The 10642-nt window shown below is 48.3% G+C and overlaps 1 pseudogene; it reads right to left on the bottom strand.

Annotated features, from left to right (window-relative positions):
- Positions 1–6936, bottom strand: part of LOC119464220 (solute carrier family 26 member 6-like) — a 64525-nt pseudogene extending 57589 nt beyond the window's left edge.
- Positions 6937–10642: the final 3706 nt, after the last annotated feature.

The raw sequence follows: 10642 nt of genomic DNA, 5'->3' as shown, positions 1-10642 counted from the left end.
TGATGATTGTGTTCATATTATTCTCGCGTTGTGAAGTAGGCACCAACTAGGACATCTACACATCCTATGAGCAGAGAGTAACACATTTGTCTAGAGCATGCAAGCTTCATAATCGGGGACTGGGCGGCTACATCAAACAATAACAGCTGATTCGAGGCCGGCTCAATATATGAACTTGCGTGGATACATTTTCGAAATGCCTCGTCTCCCGTCCCGCTGCCGGTCTGCCGCATGCTTCGTCGGATGCTTTCGCAGCCGGAAACGCTGTCAGTGATGCCGCGCCACGAAACAAAAGGGGCGATTACACTATTCGGCACGCGTTATGAATGTTTCATGTACATTAGGTGTGCAATTACGGCTAAGGTATCTTGATCGCTCTGTCAACGACTACATGGCATTTATCCCGTGCCCTTAACCTCGGATTCCTGTGCAACATATGCGGCGCCAACGGAGCCATCAGCAAAACTGCATTTATTGTCAAGAAATTACGAAATAAAATTAGTGAACATGCAGTAAATATGCCTGGGCGGTATAGTGCTGTCTTTATTTTAGTTTTGAAGCATTTAAAATATCACCTTCATTGACACGTTCAGTTAAGAGAGGGAAATAGTGAAGCAAGTGAAACGCATGGAGGCCAGGCAGAGAAAAAAAAATCCATACATCTCCACGAAGTGAATCATGACGAGTGGGCGAAGCACTGGGGATCGTTCTTACCGTAAATCACCCGTGACATTGCCCACTCGCGCATTTAAATGAGTGACAACGCGTGTGTACAGTATATACAATGTTTTATACGTCATAACTCGTATGTCGTGTTGAGTTCTGGATTCCGTTTTCCCCTTCATTATCACTGCTTTGTGGTCCGTGAAATGTAGAGTCAATGGTTCTTCGATGGTATCTAGCCTGAAGTTGGCAAAGACAAGGTCTATGCACATTCTCCTGGTGCATATATATATTGTAAGGAAGATGACGAACGTCGGCGCAGAGTCAGCAGCATCGGCAGCATCAAGCGCGCAGCAGAAAGGACTGTGCTCGGTGCATCCTACGACCGGCTGTCGCTACGAGCCTTAACAAACTTTTTCTGCTGCGCGCTTGATGCTGCCAATGCTGCTGACTCTGCGCCGACGTTCGTCATCTTCCTTACAATTATATATATATATATATATATATATATATATATATATATATATATATATTATACATGAGGCACTTCTTTGGCGCGGCTGTGCACCGCCTCCGGGATCGGCCCACGCAAGGGCACGACAACGTGGACGGACGGACAAGCCTCGACCCTAAGATGCTTCGCCCCTAAAAAGTAAGGTCGCAGTTTTAAGTTGAAGTTTCAAGTTGTAAACATTCGCTTACTGACTAAATTAACAAGCCTGGTGTCACGCGCGCACAGGTAAACATGAACACGTCTCGCTCGATGACCGCGGAAACTCGCTGTCAAAACGCTGCAGTGAGGGAGCGCAGCACCAACAGCGAGTGAATTGAGCTTTGTGCTGTCTCTCGCTTCAACGCGAACTAAACGACGAATGCACAGCGCATACGAAGCGACCGCCACTCGGCGCATGCACTTTGTCTGCATCGCAGATCGCTTTACTTTCAAGATACGGCGCCCGCGTGGCCGCGCCGTAAGCATCAGATGCCAGAGTAGAACGCCAACCCCCACCCCCGTGTCTCACGCGGGAAAGAAGACAGCGCTCTTCCGCCCCCTCCCCCTTTCTCCCTCGCGCGCGAGAGATCGAGCCGCGATCATCGGCTGACCCTCGCAAGTTTGCACTCGCACATACAGTGTACGGCGTGCGGCAGCAATGTTATCGTGCTTGGTCATCACGGCGACGGCGATGGCAGAAATATGCCTGGAGTGTTCATATAATTGCTGGCGCAATAAATTACGGCTTACTGTTCTGCGAGCGGTGAAACGGAAAATGAATTTAAAGATATAAGGAAGCGAGTATGATGTGCGGCGAAAAAGAAATTTGAGGTTTTATGTGACAGAACCACGATGAGATTGAGTCACACCGTATGTAGTGGGGGACTCCGGGTATTATTTTGACCACCTGGGGTTCCTTAGCCCACACCCAATGCGCGGTACACTGGTGTTTTGCATTTCGCCCTTATCGAAATGCGACCGCCACTGCCGGGATTTGATCCCGCGCCCTGGGACTCAGCAGCGCGATGCCAAAGCCACTGCGCCAGCACGGTGGGTGCGGCGAAACACAAATGAGCTGGAAGAAATTCGACTTAGCAGGACTCTGGTGCGAATTGGTTCATGATCATGATCAGCGCTCGTCTGTTTCTTCGTCTTCCTCGTTTTCCCTTTCATTTTCTTCGCGCTGGTCAAAGTTTGCTTCAAGAAATTCGAGCCTGCACATGTCGCTATCACAGCCTATCCAGCTTCCTGGTTGTCTAGATTGTCAAGGATTAGCTTGATTGTCATGCTTACTGCTGCTCCAATGACACACACGCGGTATACGTATTATGCACATGTATTCATTCCTCCTACGCTCAACCGCTAATTGTCAGGCAACTACTTCGGGATCCGAGGAGTCAAGCTTCTCCGTTCTTCTGCGCTGTTGAGCAGCATTTGCGCTCTCCTTCTCCATGGCTATACCACACTGGCAAACGCCAGTCAGAAGCGCAGCGGCTCCAGCGCAGTGTCAGACGGCGACTGCACAGCGAGCGCGCGCCGGCGCCAGTGCGTCTACCACGGCTACGACGTCACTCCTCTGGAATGCGCAGACCGGCGGCGGTGAGTCGCGCGCGACGGCGGCGGAGTGCGCGAGAGGTGCCGGCTCCGGTGGCTCCGGTGCGCAAGCCGTGTGACATCACTGATCCTTGCGCATGCGCAGCACGGCTCTTGATGTGCCGCGCGAAACGGGCTTGGCTAGGCCAGTGTAGCTAACGCTACAAAAATGTGTGCTCTATCTGCCTTCAGCCACATGTCTGCTGTGACCAATGCTCCAACATTTGTTGTTCTGACTGTGACCAAATTTTCAGTGTGTCTAACATGGTGCACAACACCTGCTTCCCCGTACTGTAACCTGAACAAAAACACACAAGATATGATATTGTTTCCTCACGGCCTCAAGTTTCACAGGTATATATGCTTGAGTAGAATTTCGTTCCCAATTGCCTTAATTATGTGCGCGAAATATTTAAGCACGTACCCCCCCCCCCCCGGATCATACAATAACGATTTTGCTTCATATCGCAAATTCAAAGACGTTCCTTACGGAGAAAGCAGCCGACAGAGTACGCAGTAATCTGCAGTGGCGAGAGGAGACCAAGCATTTCGCAGATGTAGCCACGCAGGCTACATCAGGCCTCAACATTGTAGAATTAGTAATCTTGTTAGTTTTGACTGGGTCACAGCACTGCTACGGTTTCTCTGATTGGCTAAGAACGCCATTATGGCAAGATCTGCTAACGTGGCAGACTTTGACATTGTCTGAAAAGGAACCCGCGGTCTCGAACTAGCTGTAATTGTTAGCTGTTACTCGGGCAGTCCCGAAAACGCAGCTTGCGTGTTCCAGGAAGCATCGCGTCCTCTGTAAACAAATTTGAGCTTGATAAACGGCACATACTAGCGTGTGACACGCAGTGTAATACGGTGTCCATAACGACACGCTGTGGTAGATAATGAAAGCAATTGGACACATGCATGCAAAAGCGCGCTATCAACAGCACATAAACCAGGAAATAAGTATAACAAATGTACATTAGCTTAGTCGGTGCTGTCCTGCTTTTTAGTAATGCTGTTAGACAGGTTATATTTTGGTTTCAAGATTCTTGACTCACATAACCGGAGAAATTGAAACAGGATACACAGAGCCGACGCTGACACCAAGAACGCCGGTGGCATCCACGTCTTCCAGCGTGTGGTGTACCTGCGTCTTCTCTCGTCGCTCCGTTTCTGTTAAGCAGGTGACATGAGCCGTGAATGTACGAGCGATCATATTTATGAAAGGGATCACTGAGCGCGTGGCAAACAGCCTCGTCATGAACATGTCGTGCTGCGCGCCGGCTGAAATTTAAAATTAAAAATTAGAATGGGGCCGCTCCTTCTGCTGCTTGCCCTCTTCCTGCACGATTCTTCTCTTTCAGTGCTCATAATGCGTGCGACTGGTGAATAAGGGAAGAATGTGATAGCCCAATCCATGCTAGCTGTCGTGCTAACTTTCCGAAGCTGCGATAGATACAATCAGTCAATATCACATTCCAATAAAATAGTTCGTGGTTCAGGGTGTGCCGCTAGAAGGATTAATACGAAAGAAGCATTCGGTACGGGACGTGCAATACGGCGTAGTACATATTTCTCTGATTTTGTTTTCGCATCTGTTGCCGGGCGACATGTGGCCGACGGGGCTGCTTAGCTATGCGCTCGCGTGTTCCTTTTCATCAAGATGATTGTGCGGTTAGTAGTGCCGTTCTGCAAGTTTACTGTGAATTACCAACTCGCTCAAGTTCGCATCCTGTAAAGGGAGAGAGCGCAGTAGTTCTCTCGTCTGCTGCCAACCTCTTATCGACAGCTCTTTCTTTCGATCAGTTTTTTTTAATGCTACATTCCCTTCGCACAGAGCCGGCTGCACTGATATCTAAATCGCTGCACGTTGTCAAGTGCGAGCCTATGAGAAGACGATAGAACCTTTTACCTTCATCCTACAGCAAACATCGGAATGTAAGCTTTTGATCTGAACGATTGGTTCGCGCCTCTTGGATTTCACGCAAACCATGAACAAGCAGGGATGCCGTGGCATAGCAGTGGCGGGCGCTTCATTTTTGGAGGGCAAGTTAGAACAACTCGCCCACAGTGAATATCGGCAGCCGTCAGGACAGCACCGTTTTCTGTAAACCTTTCGTGCGTCGTCACCGGTATAGAACGAGATTATGCTGTCTGGCGCCCTCTTCACCATAGCCCACGGAAGTTGTTTTCATACTAGCGGAATATGGTCACCATGATTTATCGTGACTGACACCATGACTCGTGGTGACCATAACGTTGTGGTCACCACGACTACAACGTTGTGCACTTGACGACATAACGATACAACCACGGAGCGGCCAGTCAGTGTACGGCAGAATTTGGAAAAGGAAGAGAGTCGCACGTTTGGCACCAGAATGTCAGTTGGCTTTAACCGGCACCAGAATAATGGAAAATGAGAGCAAGCCGTGTGTCACATCATCGCCCATCAAAAAAAAAAAAAAAAAAAAACAAGTCATACCAGCTGTTCGCCGAAGACCTATTATTCTTTTTCTTTTACGATGGCACTGCTGAAAAAGCTAAATTATTGTTTGCTTTAACGTCACGAAACTGCACACCGAATTATGACGGGACGCAGTAGGAGAGGGCTTCGATTTATTTTGGACCACCAGGATTTGTTTCTAAACTTGCAGCCAAAGCACGAAACATGAGCGTGTTCAGATTCTGCCCCCATCGGAATGCTGCCGCCGTGGCTGGGAATCGATCCCGCCACCTGGTGCTCCGCAGTGCAACGCCAAAGCCGATGAGTCACCCCGACGAGTCGCACCCTTGGAATCAAATCTTGTCATATTGCGTCACAAATTCACATGATACAGCATTCCACGCAAAGTCATTTCGCTATTCCCAGCTTCGTATTTCGTTCTTAGTGTGCATCACTAAAAACTAAAAAAAGGAGCTCTAAATTTGGCAGCAATTAAAACAAAGTTTGATACTTGCAGAAACGGTGCACAAGGAGCAATGTAAAGAAGCAACGCCTGTGCACACTTTTTTAAGCATGTTCGTCGACACCGAGACGAAACTCTTTAGAACGTGAACATCGCTTTATAGCAGTATACAGAAAAACTTCTTGGGCGAGTTGGTTGACACGCGTTGACACCACAGTGACGCAAAGTAAAACGTACAAAGAAGAGGACAAGACACCACGAGCGCTTTTAGAAGCAGTTTACAGTTGAGATTAGACGCACTGTTCTAGAAGTGCAAATAGCAGTATCTGGTGTATGCTGCTGTCCGTCAACAAACGGTCGTCATCGCGCGACTCACCCCAAGGAAACGACTTTCTCGGACGGAGACGCTGATGTCTTAGCTTGATTTCGCGGTATGCAAAGCACAAGCATACGTAAGAATAGTCGACAGCTGGGCGAGTTGGTACGAATTCATCTTTTTTAACAAACTGCGCGATGGGACAGGACGCAGGATGGTGGGTCTGTCTCACTTCTTTCCTCGTGTCCTGTCCCACCGCGCACTTTGCTAAAAAAGATAACTTGAACGTGTCTCGATGCTAGCCTAATTGTATGCCCTGTTTCAAATGCTTGTCTATATGTTTGTTTTTCCAAGAAATGCGCCTGCTTTCGATAAGAAATTTAGCCTCCAGTAAGCCCCTGTCGTATGTAGCGTCGAGTCTGGTGGCCGTCGATACTTGGGTTTTCTTTTTGTGTAACCGTCTTTTCGAGCCAAAAAAAACATTTGTGAAGCGTCCGCCGCGCAGTTCCTGAGATATCCTTGTTACATTAGGACTACGACATTCATTTCTGATGCAAACAATGCGTACAATGCAAGACTGCTTCAAGACTGTTGAACGGTCCACACGCTAGTCTAGCAAACGTAACTCACGTTCAGGTTGCCCTTCGTCGAAAGGCTTCATTGCGGCGTCGCAGTGGCGTAACCCCTTGGCACCTCAAAGCTCAGACGCACCGTCCGAACGGCAAAGTTCTCGCAGTCAAAGAAAGCCGCAATAAATTGGCTGCGAATGGGCCAGCTGTGGGTCCTGCTATTGTCACACCTGCGGGAGGGTCACAAGAGCGTGTCGTTATACCGCGGCGTCGGCTTTTGCGCATCGTCGGCGACGTGAAGCCAGTCAGTCTGTCATCGAAGCTGCGCGCTCGTCACAGCGAACTGAGGCCCCGACTGAGCGCACGTGTGGCCAGTGGGCGAGGGTTTGTGGCGGAGCATGCTCTGCTTGATCCGGCATACTAAGCGGGGCTTTGGACAGCTGGTGTAGCGCTAGCCGCGGCCCATGCATCGCTCCCGAAAATAACATGCATGATTGCTTATCGCGGTAGTGTTTTTTTTTTTCTTTCGTGTCTTTCCGTTCTTTGTTTTCGTATGCTGGGCATCGTTTGTCCCTCTAAGCATGCTTTATTGTCGAAAACTGAGGTACGACTGTATTGGAACGGCGGTCTGTAAGTGGGGCGCAGTGAAAAGAATGAATGCTTGTGTAATGGCTGAAGTATACCTCCTCGTCTTGATTTAGTGCTCAATTTTGTCATGACTGACTGACTGACTGATACTTACTTACTGCACGTATCTGGAATGGACTAGACTGACTGGGCTTAATGACCGACCGGGCTTGTTGGCTGACCGACCGACCCACCGACCCGTCGCTCTTGTCGAAACGTTGGCTCCAGTCTGAGGCTTATCTTGTTCGTCTTCTGTTGATTACTCTAAGTCCCCATCTTTCCGTAAGCCGCTTGTCTTGTTTAGATTTTACATCCCTAAGACATATAAAGGAGGCCGGAAATGAGCTCGCCGAGTCTCAGAGCATCTGATTCCTCTTTATTTGACCATATTATAAGATGACCATGGAGGAAAGGAAACGATCCCACGACGTCGTTTCTAGTAAACCAAGGCCGCTCAGCCGTTCAGCCACAGTAAGAAAGAGCTGGATTAGTGTAATTCCTGCCTAACGTACACTGTTAAATGCGCACGCCTAATATCTTAGGCAGTCGTAATTAAATATATTCTTCCTGAATCTTCCTTGGGAAACATGTGTTCTGTGGATACTTCATTAATTAAGAAAGCATCCACTACCAATAAAGCTCATAAAGCTTCAGTTACCACCTAAACTACTTTGCTTGAATATTTCCCACACACGGATGAAGATTTTGCCAGAGGTGGGTCATTTCTGCCAATTTTGGCTTCTCTAAGTTTCCTACACTACTACCATTAGCTGTTAAATAAAGGTTCCTGGACTGGCTTGTACTACTTACGCACATTTCGTCAAACATTTGTCATTCACATAAGTGGCTTCCTCTGCTGCAGGCGCGAACGTCTGTTTTTATAATGAGATTTTCATTCCTATTGCATCAATTCAAGCACAACTTTACATGGGCCAGTGCATTGCTTTCAGTAAATGGCGCTCTTCCCCATTTTAGGTTGATTATCTTTAGAGGGTGAACATCAGCTGCATAGAAAACGAATTAAATACAAATAGTAAGTGTCGTATATCAAATCTAATATGAAATAGTTCAGCGCAGACGCATACGTTTACACAAGGAATATTTATTTTGGTATAATTGCACACCATGCCTGGTGCTGACTAGCGCAAACAATATCAGTTTTAAACACAAGATCGCTATTGTCATTAGAAGAACCATATGAATAGCTTTACATCTTTAGAATCTGGTTGCAAACAAGCTTTCCAAAAATTAATGACTGCTGCACTCATATGCGAAGCTTCCCAACAACGCTGTGTAAATGGTTGCCGAAAAAAGATCGGATGTTCTAGAAGAAGAAGAAAAATGGTAAACTCGGCGGTAATGCAGTTCCACTCAACGTGAAAGCTGGGGAAGCGCGGAACAGTGATTCGCCGGTGTTTCCCTTGTGTTTATCTTGTTTTACCCTGTTTTTATCTTGTGTATAGCTATTCTTTTCACAATGCTGGGATTAGCTTGCCTTCCTGGCGAGCTACTTCAGATTCTCGGGCACGCAACGCTTGTTCAGGCCTGCGTCGGCGCTGTCTTTCACGGGCGAGCGTCCGCTGTCGCTCCAAGCGTGCTTGCTGCTGGGCGTCCATGGCGGGAAAGAGCGTCCCGGAGCGCGAGAACGGCTCTCTTTCAGCGCGCCCTAGCGGAATCTTTCCACTTATGAGGCTGTGGCGCCCTCTCTTGACTAGTTTCGGTATCAGCTTGACATTTTCGATCAAGTTTTTTTAATAATTTGGGCTAATGAATGCGTTAATTCATGATGTTTTCCTCATTTTATATCATTTTATACTTATTTGGTTTATTTTGATTCATTTTGAGGCGTATTTTATGGGAGTTTTATGTCTTACGTAGACCTTGTGTAGTGCGTGACACCCGCCGACGAGGGACGACATCCCGGGCCCCTAAAGTGCTCCGCACTTTATAAATTAGTATCCCTTCCCCTGTCGAGGAAATGGGAGTAAGCGAAGCTTGTATGTTTCCTCGGTGTTCTTCCGAACGAATTGCAATGACGAGTACCACATTCTGCTCGAACCACAACCGGTCACACGCACTGCAGCTGGCTCCGAAGTTCCGGTTGAGAAGCTCGCGTTGAAACCTGCAGCCGTCACACCGGGGAAGTTGGCGCTAGCTTGCCGGTGCGTGCAACACCTTTGTCGGGTTCCTGGAGGACTAGACGACGCTGACGTTCGGCCTCTGCATCGCGTTCCCACAACTCACGGTCGGCGGCTCTTCCCTGACGTTTGGCCTCAACATCGCGCTCCCTCAACTCGGGTCCGCGGGACCTTCGATGACGTTTCGCCTGGGCTTCAAAAGCCCTCACGCTAGAATCGGCAAGTCGATGACGAGGCCTTTCCCGAACGCGTTCATTCTGGATGAATTTCTATGAAATTTCTTCAAATTATATCTGTCCGTTACATAAGGCATTGAATGGCTCATACCCCCGCAATGGCTCATACCTCCGTAAACGCGGTCTCTCCGTTACGACGACAGAAGAGAAGTGAAATTCTACGCTGGAATGATTAGCGGCAACGCAGCCAGCTGTGGAAGACGACGACGAACGCGGGAGCAGTGGCATGAGCGCGTGCCGAGCCCGAGTGCGTGCCGACCACCTGTGCATATAAAACACCGCTTTTAAGGGAGCGTCTGATGAACCGACAGTGGCTGAATCGGTTAGCGTAGTGGTGGTCTCACAACCCGACGAGCAATATTCATTTTCGGGTGGCTTGACAGTGAGAGTTCTTGGCGGTCACACCTTCTGGTGTGCGTGACACCCACCGACGAGGGACGACATCCCGCGCCCCTAAAGTGATCCGCACTTAAAAGCCGGCAGATCCCACGTTCTGTGGGAATCGATGTTATGCGAAGCAGTGAGCGGGGAGCCTACCAATTTAACGAAACGTTCATGAGAGCACAAAGACCTACATGTCCTCATATCCTACATGAAGTCCATGGCATGCCATGAATCCTCAGGAGTCCCTTTAGTTATACGCCTAAGCTACCTTAAGGCGAAAGCCTTGGTCATGCTCATGACTATGATTTCGACCATCAACCTTTAGCCCTTCCTTCTCTTAGTACTACATCCGAACCCATTGCGTTGGTTTTTGAGGGTTAATATTTTTTCGCTGGGTCATTGTCATTTTATGCGGCTGTTTCATTACCTATATGACACGCATGTCACGACATTCATGTCATGACCTATCATTTATGTCCAAACCCTTTCTAGTGGTTTTTGAGTGTTAATCTGTTTTTGCTGAGTCATTGTCGCTGAGTCATGCTCATGACTATGACTTCCACCATCATCCTTTAAACTTTCCTTCACTTAGTGCCCACGTCTGAACACATTCCAGGGGTTTTTGCGTGTTAATCATTTTATTGCGATAGCAATTATATGGACACTCCAAAGCAGATTTCTGCCGTCGGCGTCGCCGTCGCCGTGAGGTTCCGTATGACG

This window comes from Dermacentor silvarum, chromosome 9 (genome assembly GCF_013339745.2).
Source record: "Dermacentor silvarum isolate Dsil-2018 chromosome 9, BIME_Dsil_1.4, whole genome shotgun sequence".
In the NCBI taxonomy this organism is placed as follows: domain Eukaryota; kingdom Metazoa; phylum Arthropoda; class Arachnida; order Ixodida; family Ixodidae; genus Dermacentor; species Dermacentor silvarum.
Note: the sequence above shows the minus strand (reverse complement) of the source record. Positions and strands in the feature narration are given on the sequence as shown.